Below are 19,670 nucleotides of genomic sequence, written 5' to 3'. Positions count from 1 at the left end.
TCTTACTCGGAATAGCAAGTTTCATAATGAATCACTCAGGACTTACATAATTTACATGAATATCGTGGGATTCAATTCTAAGAGAAGAGTTTAGCCAACATACCTCAATTGAGCTTCCTTACACTCTAAATATTCTGGAATTCTTAGCAACTTCAATCTATTATAGAAATATAATAAATTGAATCAAAATTAGGAAGGTGATCATGGTTCGAGCTCATTTGAGCATTTTATCACACACTGAGTGTGCATTAAGGTTCCAAGGTCCTTTTATGGAGAATTCCATCATCCCACAACCCAATCTTTACCATTTTTAGCTCAACAATCTTCATACACCCTTTGATAACACATGCATGTAAAATAAACAACTCTCACGCCCAAAATTATCTTGCTAGTTACCCATTTTCAGAAATTTTCGAAATTAGAGTTTAGGGTGTAGAATCTTACCTCTAGGATGAAGACCTAGTGAGCTTCCCTTCTTAATCTTCCAAAACTTGAGCAAGAATTGAAGAAAACCTTCTCACTCTAGGGCACTCTCTCTCACTCTAGAATATCAGATTCTATCTCAAAAATGGCCTAAAGTGTTTATTTAACGAAATAGGGTCGGGTTTTAAAAACCCAATAATGGAGCTCCGGAACAAGGTATGCGATCGCATAACCGATATTATTTTCTTTGCAAATTTTACCGGTCTTTACACTTAAGTACTTCAAAATTTTCTGGGGTGTTACATTCTCCCCCGCTTAGGATCATTCGTCCTCGAATGAGGGTAAAAATCACTCATTAGCATCTTTTGCAATTCAGTTTGTTTCATACCACTTTCGAGCAGCCCCAAATTTGACTAACTCCCAAAATTTTCAAAAATTTCGTCAGAGTTTCCCTTGTAACTAGGTCTATCCACCTGTTAGAGAGCCCTTGAAACACCTCCTAAAAACATATAAGTATTACAATGACGTAACATAATACAAAAAAACACCAAATGCGGTCTCATAAACAATATATATCCAGAAAGGAGGACCCTTAATGCCAATTGTTCACATGATATAAAATTCATAAAAAGTAAGTCTTATAATTGTTTTTTCCTAGATCACAATTTTAAATACATGATCATTCAAACAAATAAGGATACTTTTTCTTCATTTCTTCCTCGGCCTCCCAAGTACCCTCTTCAACCTGTTGGTTTCGCCACAACACTTTTACGGAGGCAATTTCTTTATTTCTCTATTTTTGGACTTGCCGATCAATAATAGAAATTGGAATCTCTCTGTAAGTCAATTTCTCATTTACCTCAATGGTCTCAACCGGAATAATGAGTGTCGGATCTCCAACTACTTTCTTCAACATAGGCACATGATACACCGTGTGTAATAATGACATCTCAGGTGGCAGATCAACCTTGTACGCCATCTCACCGATTCTCTGAATGATTTTGTACGGTCCAACATACCTCAAACTCAATTTCCCTTTCTTACCAAATCGCATTATCCCTTTTATGGGGAAAACTTTCAAGAATACCCAATCATCTTCTTTGAACTCCAAATCCCTACGACGAACATCCGAATAGGATTTCTGATGACTCTAAGCAGTCTTCAACCGCTCCTTAATGATTTTAACTTTTTTCATGGCCTGATGCACGAGGTCTGGCCCTATCAACTCTGCTTCCCCAATTTTAAACCACTCAATGGGAGATCTACATCTCCTACTATATAAAGCCTTGAACGGTGCCATGTGAATACTAGCATGATAGCTATTGTTATATGCAAATTCTATGAGTGGTAAATGATCATACTAGCTTCCTTTGAAGTCTATAACACAAGCGCATAACATATCCTCAAGCGTCTGAATAGTCCGCTCTACTTGCCTATCAGTCTGCAGGTGAAAAGCTGCACTAAGATTCACCTGCGTACCCAAACCTTGCTGAAATTTCTTCCAAAAATTAGCAGTAAATTATGCCCCCTGATCAGAAATGATAGAAACTGGGGTGCCATGCAACCTGACTATTTCTTTGATATACAGCTAAGCATACTGCTCCGCTGTGTCGGTAGACTTAACCGGCAAAAAGTGTGATGACTCCGTGAGCCGATCCATAATCACCCAAATTGAGTCAAATGTGCGCGAAGTGCGCGGTATTCCTACCACAAAGTCCATATTAATCATTTCCCACTTCCACATTGGAATTTCTATGTTTTGTGCCAACACACCAGGCCTTTGGTGTTCGGTCTTCACTTGCTGACAATTCGGATATCTTGCTACAAAGTCCGCCATATTCCTCTTCATATCATTCCTCCAATAGACTTCCTTAAGATCATGATACATTTTTGTAGAACCTAGATGCACGGAATACCTAGAAGTGTGAGCTTCAGTCATAATTATTCCCCGGAGACCATCCACATTTGGAACACAGAGTCGCCCTTAGTACCTTAGTGTACCATCATTCATGGTAAGAGAAAAGGCCATGGTCTTATGTTTATGAATCTTCTCTTTCAATTTAACCAACAATGGATCGTTATATTGCATCTCTTTGACTTCCATAACAAGCGATGATTCAGCCCTATTTTGCATAATTACCCCTCCTTCACTAGAGTCCGCAAGATGAACTCCCAAACTAGCCAATCGGTGAACTTCTTTGTCCACTGGCCTTTGATATGCCTCCAAGTGTGCTAAGCTACCCATAGATGTTTGGCTAAGAGCATCCACCACAACATTAGCCTTCCTCGGATGGTATAAAATATCAATGTCATAATCCTTGAGTAATTGAAGCCGTCTTCTCTGCCTCAGATTCAATTCTTTCTATTTGAAAATATATTGAAGGCTCTTATGGTCAGTGAATATATCCACATGGACCCCATATAAATAATGACGCCAAATTTTCAATGCAAATACCACCGCCGCAAGTTCTAAATCATATGTTGGATAGTTCTTTTCATGATTCTTTAGTTGCCTAGAAGCATAAGCTATCACCTTCCCATGTTGCATTAATACACACCTAAGCCCGATTATTGAAGCATCACAATATACCACAAATCCATCTATACCCTCTGGTCGAGTCAACACTGGTGTCGTAGTCAATATTGCTTTCAATTCCTGGAAACTCTTTTCACAAGCATCTGACCATTGGAACTTTATTGCCTTCAGCGTCAATTTAGTCAATGGAGAGGCAGGAGTAGAAAACCCCTCCACAAACTTTCTGTAATATCCAGCTAAGCCTAAGAAACTGCGAATCTCTATTGGAGTTGTAGGCCTCGGCCAATTCTTCACAGCTGAAATTTTCTGAGGATCAACCTTAATTCCCTCACTAGAAACTACATGACCCAAGAATATGACTAATTCAAACCAAAATTCACACTTTGAAAACTTTGCATATAATTTGTGTTGATGCAGGGTTTGTAGAACTACCCTGAGATGGTCAGCATGGTCCTCCTGACTTCGTGAATATACAAGAATATCGTCAATGAACACTATCACAAAACAGTCGAGGAATGGCTTAAAAACGCTATTCATAAGATCCATGAAGGTTGCTGGGGCATTTGTTAGCCCAAAAGACATCACCAGAAATTCAAAATGCCCATACCGGGTCCTAAAAGCTATTTTCAAAATATCCCGCTCCCTGATCTTCAATTGGTGATACCCGGATCTTAAATCAATTTTGGAGAAGTACCTAGCACCTTACAATTGGTCAAACAAGTCATCTATCCTTGGCAGTGGGTACTTATTTTTGACTGTTACCTTATTAAGCTGCCAATAGTCAATACACATTCTTAGTGACCCATCTTTCTTTCGTACAAAAAGGACCGGTGTGCCCCAAGGTGACACACTCGGCCGGATGAAACCCTTTTCTAACAAATCTCTTAATTGTTTCTTTAGCTCCTTCAATTCCACCGATGCCATTCTGTAGGGTATAGGATGCATGTCTGGCGTCACATCGATCTCCTTGTCTGGTGGGATCCCAAGGAGCTCATTCGGAAAGACACCCGAAAATTCATTCACAACAGGCACAAACTCAAGTATAGGTACCTCAGCATTGGTGTCCGTAACCCGGACCAAATAGTAAATACATCCGTTGTTGATCATCTTTGTGGCCTTAAGGTAATAAATAAACCTACCCTTCGGCACTACATCATCACCCTTCCACTCAATAACTGGCTCATTTGGAAATTCGAACATAATAGTTCTGGTTCAGCAATCAATCTTGGCAAAACATGAATAAAGCCAATCCATCCCTACTATAGCATCAAAATCGACCATTCTCAATTCAATAAGATCAGCCACGGTGTCCCGACTACGCAGCGTGACTACACAATCTCTATAAACCCGCACGGCCAAAATAGACTCACCAACCAGAGTAGATACAAAGAACGGCTCATAAAGCTATTCTGGTTCTATCCCAAATTCCATAGCAACATAAGGTGTGTCATATGACAAAGTGGAACCGGGATCAATAAGAGCATATACATCATGAGATTGGACAGTCAATATACCTGTGACAACATCTGGAGAAGCCTTTGAATTCTGGCGACCCCTCATAGCATAGAAACGGCTGGATCCTCCCGAACTCTGTGATCCACCCCTAGCTGCACCACGCCCTGCAGGTGTTGGAGTGCCTCAAGCTGGAGGAGGTGCTGCGGATGTAATAGCTGCAGAACTGGCTGGCTATGCCATGCCTCTTCCCGAACCCTGGCGGGATGAATGACAATCCCTCTGGATGTGACCTCTCAATCCGCATCCGTAGCATATGGGTAAGTCCATGTAGCATATTCCTAGGTGCATCTTTCCACACCTAGGGTATGGGGGCCTCCTCTACTGCTGGAATCTACCACCATGACGACCCTGCCGATTGGATCCCCTGTTGCCCTGACTGGGCCTGAAACGGCTCCACTGATGCTGCTGACTAGGCCATGATGGCAGTGCACTAGCTGAATACTGAGAAAAGGACTGTAATGCCCCTGACGACCCTCCTCTCTATGTTGACTTGCCACCACCTGAAGAGCCACCAAAGTTGCCCGTAGACCGGGCCTTTTTACTACCCTCTCGCTCCATTCTGTTCCTTAATTTGGGGGTCTCTATGGTTTGAGCGAATGCCACCATCCTTCCATAGATCATATCAGAATTCAAGGCTGCTGTAGCGGCCTCATTAATTACCAAGGGACTAAGGCCTTGTACAAATCAGCGAACTCTAGACTCCATAGTGGGCATCATGTAAATAGAATATTTAGATAGGTACCATACAACACACTCAGGCTACCTTTCCTCAAGTTCTCAAACTCAGCAGCATGGGCTGCCTTAGTCTCGGCAGGCAAGAAATGATCAATGAAGGCATCGGCAAACACACTCCACCTCACTGGAGAGCTCCCATAGTTCAAACCAAGAACATTCCACCTCTTTCAGGCGGTACGAGGCCAATTCCACTGCCTCTATTTTAGTAGCACGCATAACTCTGAGAGTCTTGTGCATCTCAACAATGAAATCCTGGGGATCTTCCTCTGTGTTAGTAGCCGTAAACACTGGAGGATCCAACTTCAGAAACCTGTTCACCCTGGAACCAGTAGAATCCCTTGGCTGACTGGAAGAAGTGGGTGCAACATTTGACCTCTGGGTCTGGGAAGCCACTATTTGAGCCAACATCTGTATGGCTCTCCTAAAACATCAGAAATACCAGAATCGAAAGCTGGAACTGGAGGTGGAACTGGTATATCAGTTGGAGAAACTGTTGCACCTTCAGTAGGTGTAGGGATAGGTGCGGTCTGATCAGTTGTAGTAGAGTCAGGCAGTATAGTAACTGGAGGAATATTCTCACTGCTCGGGTTCTCACCCGCATCATCAATTATACGATCAACTGTCACTCCTGGGGTGACATTGACTCTTTGGCTAGTTCTTGCCTTCTTCTTAGGTGCCATGTACTGAAAATTAGAGCAACTCAGGAGTTAAAGGAGGAACAATCTTACAACAAGCTTTATCGCACGATCAAGAACATGAAAGAAGGGTATTATTCCTAAATGCCCATGTAGCATCCTAATTATAGATGTGGTCGACAACACACCGATAATAAGGACTCTACTAAACATGGCTCCAAGACATCCTAGGACACTTTAAAACCTTAGGCTCTGATACCAAGTTTGTCACGCCCCAAAACCAAGGAGCGCGACCGGTGCTCAACCGAGTGAACCCGACCGAGCAAGCCTGTTTGATTTCCTTCTACCCAAACTCATCCACAAATGGAGATAATACATATTTTCATTAATTAGACGAAAATGTGTTCATGTCTACAATACCAATTCATTTCTAATAGTTTCATCATTTTTAAAGTCTCAAATGGACAAGTAATACAACCACAACATGATATAGTTTGTCTTTCCCCAGCACCAATACACAACCCACACTATGTCTACGGAGCCTCTATAGATAAAGAAGAGTACAATGATAATGCCGGCAACAAGGCCCCGGCTATACCTCAAACAGAATACACAAAGTACAAAAGATTCATGACCCCGGAATGAAGTGGGGCTCACCAAGTCAGCTGGGAAGAAGGTGCACTGCTATCACTGATCAATATCTCCTGCTGTGGAACCACCTGCATCCATTTAAAGATGCAGCGCCCCCGGCAAAAGGGACATTAGTACCGTCGAATAGCACTAGTATGTATAACTAAACACCCTCTCAATAGAATGACAAATAATACAAACAAGATTATCATAATATCAATGAAAGCCTTAATCAATATCAAAGCTCAATTTAGGATCAAGACAATGTTCAAATTAATTTTCATATCTCATATTGGGAGATTTTTAGTATCGATATACCATTGTCCACAATACCATTATTCAGTATATCATTATTTACAAAACCAATACCACCGTACTCTTAGCACGCAGTCCGATCACGACCCGATCGGCTAGGCCATCTCATTAGAGACATAAACCACAATTTCTCTCAATATCAATACCACTGTCTTTAACATGGAGTCCCATCACGACCCGATCGGCTAGGCTATCCATTAGGGACATTAACCACAATTACCATTTCAATTACAATTTCCAGCACAATCACCACTATGTGTGCGGCATGGTGTCCGATCACGACCCGACCGGCTAGGCTTTCTTATTTGAGACATCAACCTTTTTATATCAATCATCACATTTCATAATACTTTCACATCTTTTCATTTCATTGGCACTAATGTCCATAATTATAAGATAATTCTTGGCACGTTGGCCATATTCAGTATTTCATGCTCACCTTATCAATTTCAAATATCATTATCATCATCAAAAATAAATACAATTCAAATCAAGGTGTTTAGTACACATGTGAGCAATTTAGAGTCTAAGGCACATAGAGATATTTCACAAAATTTGGCATAATAGCCTTCATTTGAACTTGACCTAAAGTCAAAACATTATTAATGCACAACCCATATTTTAACACATCCTCAATTGGTAACATAACATGAATAAAGCATTTGGGATGCTTGTTGAACATATATCTTTCAACCCAATCTTACTCGGAATAGCCAGTTTCATAATGAATCACTCGGGACTTACATAATTTACATGAATATCGTGGGATTCAATTCTAAGAGAAGAGTTTAGCCAACATACCTCAATTGAGCTTCCTTACACTCTAAATATTCCGAAATTCTTAGCAACTTCAATCTATTGTAGAAATATAACAAATTGAATCAAAATTAGGAAGGTGATCATGGTTCGAGCTCATTTGAGCATTTTATCAAACACTGAGTGTGCATTAAGGTTCCAAGGTCCTTTTATGGAGAATTCCATCATCCTACAATCCAATCTTTACCATTTTTAGCTCAACAATCTTCCTATACCCTTTGATAACACATGCATGTAAAATAAACAACTCTCACGCCCAAAATTATCTTGCTAGTTACCCATTTTCAGAAATTTTCGAAATTAGGGTTTAGGGTATAGAATCTTAACTCTAGGATGAAGACCTAGTAAGCTTCCCTTCTTAATCTTCCAAAACTTGAGCAAGAATTGAAGAATAATTATTGAAGAACTCCTTTTCACTCTAGGGCTCTCTCTCACTCTAGAATATCGGATTCTGTCTCAAAAATGGCCCAAAGGGTGTATTTAACGAAATAGGGTCGGGTTTTAAAAATCCAAAATGGAGCTCTGGAACAAGGTATGCGATTGCATAACCGATATGCGGACCGCATATCGGTCGCATAATTGGTTACAAAATAGCCAAAAGAATTGTCTGTGTATGCGGTCACTATGAGATCCGCATAACTGTCATGCGGTCGCATAATGCACGGCATAACAGTTATGCGGTCGTATAGATGACCGCATAGTTTCTTCCAACTGACCCAATTAACTGCCTCACTCTGCGGCCATTATGCGCTCCGCAGAGTGGTTCTGCGATCGCATAATGCACCGCAGAAATGCACTTTTCCACCAAAAGGTTTCCTTTACTTTCCATTGTATTGTTGAACCCAAAAATTCCAAACACGTAAGCCTAGTCTGGCTCTATGAAACATTATTTTCTTTGCAAATTTTACTGGGCTTTACACTTAAGTACTTCAAAATTTTTTGGGGTGTTACAGATACGTAGGCAGCCCACATAGGGTCCGGTCTTCCTAGTGAGTCTTAATATATATATATATATATATATATATATATATTATTAAATGAAAGATCTTCGAGTCTAGTTTCTAACGCTTCGAGCCGTTCATCATTTGGACATTCCTACGAGAAGTTATGACCCAATTAACAAACACTGACAGAATGTGACACTACCGCGCCTTCCCATGCGGCGCCCCATACGGTGCGCATGCGGGGATTTTCAGAACACTTCAAAATCTTGTTTCTAGGCACATTTTTCAGTACCGCGCTGCGCCGCGCCCCATGTGGCGCGGCTATACAAATTTAGGATTTTTTACAATCCGACCCCATTTTAATAAATATCCTTTTGGGCTTTATTTGGGACGATTTTCTGGTGAGTTTAGAGAGAGGTAAGACAATTTTAGAGAGAGAAGGAGATAACCTAACCTTCCTATCATTCAATCTTGCACCAATCTTCAAGAATCAAGAAAGTCAATCACTAGATTATCCTTCATCTGGGTAAGTCCTACTTCTAAGCTTTCATACAAGAGGTTATGAGTTCAAATATTTTGTGGGGTTGGAAATAGGCCATGCATGTGACACAAAGTTGTAGTATGTGGGGTTAATGAACCATTTTGGGTAGTTTCTTATTGAAATTGGTCGAGGGATGAAAGGATCTCTATTGTAGATCCTTGTGGTCTATTTCGCATGTTAGGTGTTTGACAAAATTCCTAAGAGAGTTACATCATGGAAATCCTTCTAATTATTAACCAATTTTCACTATCTTCCTATAGATTATTATTGCTAGAAGTATTGGGGCATTGTAGTAACTTAAGAAAAGCTCAGACAATGTATGTTGACTAAACTTTCTCTCTTAGAATAGAATTCCATAATATTCCCGTAAGTTAAAGTATGGTTGGCTCAAGATTTCTAATTTCTATATTTCGGGTTATCTCCTATAAACTTGACTATTCCGAATGAACCTTATGTCGAAAGATATATATTCAAAGTATGGTTTGCGTATTAAAATGTTCTGACTTTGAGTCGTGTTTTAATTGAAAACTAGTATACCAATTGGGTGAGAAAAACTCGATATGCTTAAGACCCTAAATTGCTCATATTTGTACCAAAATCTTGATTGAAAATATCTTGTTTCTATAAAGATGCTTGAAAATGAAATAAGTGAATTGCGGATATAGAGTGTGGCCAACGTGCCAAAAATTTAAGTTATGATTGTGGCTAGTAGTGCAAATGAAATGAGAGGATGCGATAAAGAATACGAAATGAGCGTTGACTCAATTTTTTAAAAATGATTTAGAAAATAGAATTGCCTAAAAGATTTTGTACTCAATTCATGCCCATAAGTGGTTGCTTTAATTAATGCTTTGGTTTATAAATATATCCAGTATGATTCGAGTTCTTACATACTCGTGTGTTGGAATTTTACATTGTCATTTCTGGGGAAGAGTATTGCAAGAATACATGGTGTATTGATTGTTTTTGATTTTTATGAGTGTTTCTATTGCTGGTTGGTATGCCCCATTCTTTGGGAAGAAACCATTTGTGTTTAAAGTTCCCATTACAAATGGATTTGAAGTATATGATTTCTGAAATATTCTGTATATTGATATTTTATGGTGGTCCTTGACAATAAAAGAGGTGAAAGTGTGGAACATGAAATACGGCCACCGTGCCACGAATAAGAATCTTATGAATGGCCAAATGAGCCAAGGAAATATTGTTGTTGTGAGTGACTGGAAATATTAACGACAATTTATACAATGTGAAAGAGGTTGAGGTGAGTACAATTGTATTTATGTTACCTTTGTGTGCAAATCAAATAATAAAAATATTTTTTGGAGTATCATTAGCAAAACCGAGGAAGGGTGGGTCATAAGGCCCACACCTGAAACTATACGTGCCGATGTAGGGGTGGATTGTGATTATTCTCCTTATTTGGGATGGAATTGAAATATTGGTGAAATTGTGATTATTCCCCTTAATTAGGATGAAACTGGTAATAGCTGTAAATTGGCAAAGTCAACCCACGCGGCATATGTAGGAAGGCGGCCTAGCTGATCGGGTGGAGATCAGACGCCATGTTGCACACATGGTGGTACTACTCTTGGTAACAACTTTCTTTCATATCACATGTCAAACCACATTGTTCGTGGGGAGATGGCCTAGCCGATCGGGCGTGAACGGACTTCGTGCTAACAAAGACGGTGGTATATCGGTGCTAATGATCTCCCAATCAAAAATATATATTATTTTTGTATTTTGAAAATTGATATGTTTCAATTGGGCATTTAGATATAGTTGATTGTGACTTGTTGTTTCTATGATTTTCCTTTTCTTATATGGTCATTCTATTTTGAAAGAGGACTTTTAGCTTTACATACTAGTACTATTCGACAGTACTAACGTCCCTTTTGCCGGTGGTGCTGCATCTTTAATGGATGCAGGTGGTTCCACAACAGGCGACATTGATCTGTGATAGTGGTACACTCTTTTCAGCTGACTTGGTGAGCCCCCTTCATTTCGGGGTCATATATCTTTTGTTTCTCATGTACTGTGTTTTGAGGTATAGTCCGGGGCCTTGTTGCCGGCATTTCCATATTACTCTTCTATTGTACTTAGAGGCTCTGTAGACAGGTTGTGGGTTATGGTTGATGTTGGGAATTGAACTAGAAATGTTGGTACTTGGAAATTATGTTTTTTATTAATTCAATAAACTTGTAATGTTTTGGAAATTATGAATGAAGTTGCTAATGGGAATGAAAAGGAAGTTGTTAATAAAATCTTTTCAGTGATTGATTAATGGAGTACATCTCCTCTTTATTCATAGATAAATTTGGGTAGAATGAAATCTAACAGGCTTGCTCAGCCGGGTTTACTCGGTTGAGCGCCGGTCGCGCTTACCAAGTTTGGGGCGTAACACTTATGATACTAAACTATTGTGCTAAAGCTTTACTGCATAAATGACTAAGGAGTTGCTAAGGAGTTGGTTCTTTGACTTAGGTACGTGACATCTGGTCTTAAATTATTAGGACTTAATAACTTAAATTACTGCTATACTCAGACTCTCTAATCCTATTAGCATCACTCCTAATTGTTATCAAAGTCAAGGATCAAGGGGGAATCCTAGAGCAATTAGAGTCTAATTACTTTTAAAAGTCAAGCCGTCAAAAGTAATCGTTATTAGAGTCCCGTTAGAACTCAAATTCAATTACCTTCTTTCTTCTACTCAAATCAGGACTACCCTCTTTAAAGCCCCTCTTGTGATACATCTCTCAGACCTCACTGTTCCTCTCAAACCCTAGGCAAGAACCAAAGAAAATTCCCTCGTTCTCTCATCACCATGATAAAGTCAAGCTAAACTCCTTCTAAGGCAAAATCTTCATCTAAGTCTGAAGCAAAACCCAAAATTATGAAGCCCAAGCCTAAGAAAGGTGCAAAATCAAACAGTGAACAATGAGGTTCATTGAAACCGTTATTAGAGTCCCATTAGAACTCAAATTCAGTTACCTTTTTTCTTCTAGTCAAATCAGGACTGCCCTCTTTAAAAACCCTCTTGTGATACATCTCTCAGACCTCACTTTTCCTCTCAAATCCTAGGCAAGTACCAAAGAAAATTCCCTCATTCTCTCATCACCATGACAAATTCAAGCTAAACTCCCTCTAAGGCAAAATCTTCATCTAAGTCTGAAGCAAAACCCAAAACTATGAAGCCCAAGCCTAAGAAAAGTGCAAAATCAAACAGTAAATCTGAACCCACACCTGTTGTATCGCCACACATACCCTCTACTGTACATACACCATCGTCCCTTACTACTGTTGCACATGAAATTTTCACCCCTACTGGACTTTCATCCCTAAAACCAACTGCTTATGCACCTGTACATGTTCCTAAAATCACCTCCATACCTACTAAGATCAAGGCTACTTCAAGAAAATCAGTTAAGCATGACAAGGTGGTGATTCATGTTGTTGTCAAGGGGGAAACAATAGTTAAGGAATCTGTGGTTCCGGGGGAATCGACATTTGTCACGTCTGATCAAGTAAAATCACCTCCATCAATGCTTGATGTTGTAGTTTCTGCTATTGAGGTTGCCCCTTTGGAAATTGTTGCACCCGTGAGTGACAAACCACATTTAGAGGATACTACTTTAGAAACTAAAGTTGTAACTCAGGAGAAAATTGTTACGTGATTTCTAGACAAGTTAATTAATTCGATCCTGAAATAACAAGATAATTGAAGAAACATATAACACTTAGCCTTGATAGGAAGACGAAATGACAGAAATAATGACTCTGGTAGTGAAGCCTCCAGACGCAATAGTAATAAGAACAAGAACAGAAAATAAGAAGGTAAAATTGATTAGAGCTTTGCGTAGATTGTAGTATTAGTTTGCCAGAATATTCGTCACCTTACAATGATAACAGAGCTCACTATATATAGCTACGTCTAGGAAAGGAGGTCCTAGGATCGAACCATTATTTAATGTCAATTATGAGGGCCATTGATGAAGATGTAACAGTGAGCATAAATGTCAAATTTCTTGTAATGGGCAACGTACTTAGGGTGTGTTTGCTACGACGGAAAATATTTTTCGGAAAATATTTTCCCATTTTCTACTGTTTGGTTGCACAAAATAGTTTGAAAAATATTTTCCTAGACATCACATTTTTCAAAAATTGGAAGAACATGACTTCCATAGAAAAAGTTAGGAAACATTTTCCAAAAACTCCACCTACCCTCACATCTAACCCCAACTCCCTCCAACTTCAATTTTCTATTTTTTTTGTTTTTCTGCACCACCAGCCACTCCAACCCCGTCAAACCCTCTCCCATACACACATAATTTTATTTTCTATTTTCAATTTTTTGTTTTTTCGTTTTTCTGAACCACCCACCCCATCCCCGTAAAAAAAACTTTTCTTACTTTTTTTTGTATTTTCGATTTTTTATTTTTTCATTTTTCTGCACAACCCACCAACCCTCCCCCCTCCCCCCTCAACTCCTCCCCCCCTCCCCGTAATTTTTTTTTATATTTTAAGTTATGTTTTTTTTTATTTTTTATTTTACAGGTTCGAAATTTTACGAGTTACAAAGTTATGAGTTCAGAGGTTTATGTGTTTGGAAGTTTGCGGGTTTAGAAATTATAGAGTTGTTCGAAAGTTTGCGGGTTCGAAAGTTTAGCGGTTCAGAAGTTTATGAAATTTATGGGTTCGGAAGGTTGTTGGTTTGAAAGTTTATGGCTTCATGTTTATTGTATCTAAATTAAAATTTATGAATACTCTTGAGAAATTATTTTCCTTAATTTGCGTATCAAACACTAAGAAATGAGTAAGATTACTAGTTTAACAAGAAATTTTCGTTATACCAAATACACCCTTAATGTTGTGGAATGTTCTCCATTAAATGCTACAGGGCAAAGAGTATTTATTCATCCTTTTGAGTGTTATTCTTTTCGGTGATAGACGGGACTGTTGCCTTCGGTTTTGGCTATCCCCTGTCTTAGGTTCCACGTGTCCCTCTTTTGGGCGGCCACGTACCATAGCATATTTTACCCTATACAGATAGTCCCCCTACTTTTCGGTGACATAACTTTGTGTCATCGAAAAGTTAGTAGAAACACTCTTTTCGCGGGAGTTACTATGATCCCCTCTGAAGGCTTCTAACGATTGATTAGACGTATGTCTCTCCGCATTTAATGACCCAAACACGCATCATCCCACGATTCAGCACAACTTTTGCTGATTATCGAGGTAATAATGGCCATGAGTATAGCCTCCAAAACTTTTACTTATACGCATCAACCTTCTCCCTTCATACTCCATAATTTTCCAAGTTTTCTAAAACCTTTCTTGCTGTTAATAAACCTTTCTTTAACTCCCTTCAAACAAAAAAGCTTTTATGTCATCCAAATGGCTTCTTCTTCAAAGAACATTAGCTCTTCAAAAGGCAAGAACAAAGCTGAGGATGCTTCTCCTCAAACGGTGGACTCCATCATTCCTAGAAGTCTTGTTACAACAAAGGACTTCGAAGAGAAAATTCCCTTCGGCTCTCCCTCGCACATGGACTGTTGGTAGTTATCCTTCTTTCATCCGTTCTTCCAGTATTCCAGTTGTGAAAGAAGATTGTTGCTGCCATGATTTCAATATTGTTGCACCTTATCTATCGGAGCGAGTGGCCCTTCCTAAGGAGGAATTTATATATTCTTACATGTATCCATTTACTTTGGGTGAATTCTCTTTTAGTGGAGATCTTGACTCAGTTATTGCACAGTTCTACCTCCGCTATCAGGTATCTTTGACAAAGTAAGTCCTTCTGTCACGACCCAAACCGATGGGCCGCGACGGGCACCCGGTATCTTACTCAACCGAGTACCAACGTAACGTATCTTTCTTATTACTTCATCATATACATGTGACATACGTGCCTAATAGGCCAACATGATTATTTATAAACTCAAAACATAGGCCGACAAGGCCGTACAATCTTTCACGTATATGACAAATGTCTACAAGCCTCTAAGAGTACATAAATGTCATAAAGGCCGGGACAGGGCCCCGCCATACTAATCAGTACATGTCATAATCATAGTGACCACATAAGCAACTTCGGAGCAAATGGAGCGCACCAACACCTTCTGCTGAACTGATAGCCTACTTGGAGGACTCTCGACCTGTCTATCAGGACCTGCGGGCATGAAATGCAGCGTCCCCAGGTAAAAGGGACGTCAGTACAAATAATGTACCGAGTATGTAAGGCACATAAATAAGTACATAATAGACATGGAAGAAATATAGAATAAATGACTCAACCAGTAAGTCTGGATAACTCTGTTAATCAAGAAATAATTATAGTGTCGTGCATATGCGTATGAATGTCATGTCGTGCATAGGTACATGTTTCATAACATCATCAGGCCTCTGAGGGTATCCCATCATATCATCTCGGCCACTGTGGGCAAAATCATCAACGTATACCAGCTGATCAGGTGATGGTGCGTATATAACGCCATAACCTTTCCCATATCCCATATACATATATATACATATATATATACACGTATATAACGCCATCTAGTCATGGGTCATTGTGCATGGATAAATGCATGAAATGCATATGAAATACGTTAATAAAATCTCTCAGTACCTCATAAGACCATTATGTCTCTGATTAATATCATGAAATAAACTTTACCAACTTACTGAGACCCATGAACAGATGATAAAATAATATGACACATGGGGAATCGAGAACATAATTATCTCTAGTATTTCTATGAATAGAGTCATTTATGGAATTTGTGCATTTGATCGTTTCATTCGTGTCATATAAATCATGCCAAAAAGAAAGAAGTGATAGCATTAACATACCTGAGTCGATTCTCTTGACAATCCCTCTAACACAAGTCAATTGCGATAACACGTAACGGCAAGATTGGAGTAGGAAAAAATTTGTATGATATTCTTGAAAAAGATTGCACCGTACTCCATTATAATCGCAAAATCCTGTTGCTAATTTTTTGAATAAGTTGCTGAATCTTTCCTTTGAATTTGATCATAATATTGTGCGTGACTTTTGTTAAAACTTTCATCCATAAGCAATTTTTATACTTGTGAAATTTTCTCTTAACTTATGCATAATCATCCTTATAGGAATTGGTTGGAATGTTATGGATTCTATTTATATATTCTAACCGTAGGCTTTGTAATCTTTGCAATAGGAAAGTATCATAAGATCACTCCCTTAATTATTTAAAGTCCAAATGCCAATCTTTTGTCTTTACACGTAGGAAGATATATAGTGTCTTCTACTTAACCTGTTAGTTTGCCACCTTTCAACCAAATTCATGAGTCACTTAATGTGAAGTTGGGGCTGCCACATAATCCATTTTTATCCCTATCCAATATATCCTTAATTAATTCGGTAATATCCCATTACCCAATAGTTAACCAATTACCCACATAATTAAGAATTATCTCAACTTACTTAAAATACTACTCACCTTTTAACACACTTTATATATCTTACTATCATGGTTATGTGGTACCTTGTATGACACTAGTCCATAAATATTGGGTATTATAGCTCGGACCGTATTTTATCCCAAATTGCCAAATTTCGACGTAACTCGTTTTCTTCCACTCGATCACCCTCTCACCTTCACGAATGTACTTATTACTTGTTTGAAATAACATAATACTTATAATCCTTAAATAATCTCATTCCCGAAATTACGTGATTAGCTTATGAAGAAACTTTATTGTACGAAAATATGGAATGTAATATCTCATTTTCGAGCTTATATCAATTTACTTATGGCGTACTTTGACGTACGAAAATATAGGATGTAACACCTTCTGTGTAGAGGAAGTTTGCCTGTCTTTGGCGCTTGTGCCAAGAGACAGGAGATGAGCTATCTTTAGCTCATATGATGAATCTTTATTCCCCCAAAATCTTCCGTAAGGGAATGATAAATTTCAGCAAACGTGGCCAACATGCTCTGTTATCTAGCATGGATGATGACAACGACCATGGGTGGATGGAACAGTTTGTTGTAGTTTCCACCAACGACAACATTCCGACAACGGCTTCATCCTTTCTGAAAGCATGGAACCGCACTCATAAGCCCCTTGTTTAATATTTCTTTTATTAGGTATTCTTCTATACCTGTATTGATCCTCCATCTTTTGCCTGTTTCAACAACTCGATGGGTCCCACCAATGGTCGAAAGCTTTGACTAGTGGGTACAGAAGATCTTGGATGCCACTACGCCTAAAACCCACACGTGGAAAGAACTGACCCTTAAATACAGGTGGAATGCCAAAAACCATGGTAACTCAGACTCACCTTGTTTTAGTTTTTTATGTGAATAAATTGATTGACCCCTTATATCTTTTCTCTGAAATCAGGTCTACTATGGGGCTGTGTTGTTGTCCCCGAGGAGGATGTTTTGGCTGATCCTCCTTACGCGGTGAGGCTACTTCAGGAGGTGCTTACTCAAACAGGTGTCTACGGTGCTGCTTCGGGCACAAGTGTTTCCTTACGAAGTCCCCAGCCGGAGGTCAAATAACCAAAAAGAAGACGCTCCTCCGCGGCTGGGGAAAATAATAAGAGGGAAAAGACTATTACCCCCGAGTCATCTCTGATAGTTTTAATGACTTGACCTCCTTTCAGGCCGGTCATAGACACTGTAATTATCGACGATGATGGACAAGCTAGTGATGGAGACTTCTTTACATAGAAGGCATTGATCCTCTTCATCTCAACAGAATGCTCAACCTGTCGAGTTAGCTACACCATCCAAGGGCGATGTCTCAGCGCTCTGGGGGAATATGATATGGTGGAAAATGCCAACTCCCACTTCAGTGTCCCAGTCGCCGCGCCCGATATTTTGGGCTGAGTACTGGGTCTCTTCCGTCCTTGGCTGATGAGCAACTAAGATCCAGCACTGTGTTTGCTGCAGCTGCTTCTCACTCTTCAACTCTATCAGCTTCATCTCCATCTTCACCAACACCAACAATTGCTATATCATTTTCACCTTCATCCACTAATCCACCAGCAACTGCTACATCATCTCCATCGGTCACACCTGACCAGAAGAAGGTGTTCTATTTTCCCAGTCCCCAGTTCATGGGAATTTGGGTCAAAATTATGATGCCCCTTCTGAAGATCCACAAAGGAGAGGGGATGTTTCTCTTTTGGTCTCTACTAGATGCAACTTGCTATCTCGACCGGTGGAGCTTGCTAATTATCTGAAGCCTTTGGCTTCAGAGAAAGATTGGGAAAAGATTAAGGCACTCTCGGGAGAGTGTTTATTGAGCAACACCATGCACAATGCTGCAGCGGTACATTCCTTTCTTGCTTCCAAGGGATTTTAGAGGTTGATTCGTGAGAATGAAGAAATTACCTCCGCACGGGATCAGATTTTGACATAGCGGGAGAAAAGTGTCGCTCGCCTCTCAGAACTAGAAGCCAAAGAGTAACTCCGATCGTGAGACTGGTTCCGCTGAAAGATTGACTAACTTAGAGGTCACCTTGTACTACAAAACTGAAGAACTTGCTGGTGAGGGGGTGAAACATACCCAGCTGGAGGAGAAGTACAGGAAAACCATCAAGCATAATAGGCTCTTTAGTTCAACTATCCGCGACCTTGATGTTAGCCTCAGATCCATTAGATCCGCCCGATAAAGCCTTTCTGCCTAGGTAACTCAACTCAAAGAAGAACTTTAGTGCTGAGTGGCTTCCCTTGTCGTTGAGAAAACTTATGCTATGTACATCATTAGGATAAAAACCTTAGAAGAGTCCAAAGCTAGTATCATTGATTTAGATGCTGAAATTGCTAAGGCCCGTGAGCTTGAGTTGGCTGCTAAAAACGATCTCCCGGTAGAGCCTGCTGCTTCCAGTACTTTCAGTTTGGTTCCGAAACTTCGGGAACTGAGGAGGAAGCAGAAGATGAAGATGTTGAAGGTTGAACTGGCGAAATTGTTGAGCAATCGGTGGATCTATCCACTTTCCCTGGGGGCACGAACACTTCTCTTCCTCTGGGTTTCGGAGATGCTGCAGTTTAGCTTTTCATTTCTTTTTCCAATTATTGTATCTATGCCATTTTGGCATGTTATTGTAAATCAAAACATCCTTTTGCTCAATTATTGTTTGTCTTTCCTTCATTTGAACATTTATGCAAGTTTTAATCTTTGCATTCTCTTCTGTTTGCTTAAGAGTTTTGCGCAAGTTTTACTTTGTTCGTCTTATTATGTGAAGCCTTGGGTGTATTTTTCCCGAAAGCATTATGATTCTGGGCATGAGTTCTTCTGAAATCATCCCTTTAATGTGATGGTTTTTATAAGAGAGGCCCTCTTATGTTTATGGTGCTCTTCAAAAGGACGTCTCCTATTCAATACGGCACTAGCATGTGAAATACTTGTTTAACTTTTAAATGACAAAGTTAATTCATCGTTTAGACAAGAAATAAGATAAAAACAAAAAGGACTTCATTTTATTCCTTCTATTTTCAAAAAGTACATAAGCATTTGTTATGCTGAAAAAGGAAATTGCCGTTACTTGTGGCTAACTTGTACAACTTGTTTCTATGGGG

Source organism: Nicotiana tabacum, chromosome 13 (assembly GCF_000715075.1).
Source record: "Nicotiana tabacum cultivar K326 chromosome 13, ASM71507v2, whole genome shotgun sequence".
Taxonomy (NCBI): domain Eukaryota; kingdom Viridiplantae; phylum Streptophyta; class Magnoliopsida; order Solanales; family Solanaceae; genus Nicotiana; species Nicotiana tabacum.
This window is presented reverse-complemented; position numbering follows the sequence as displayed.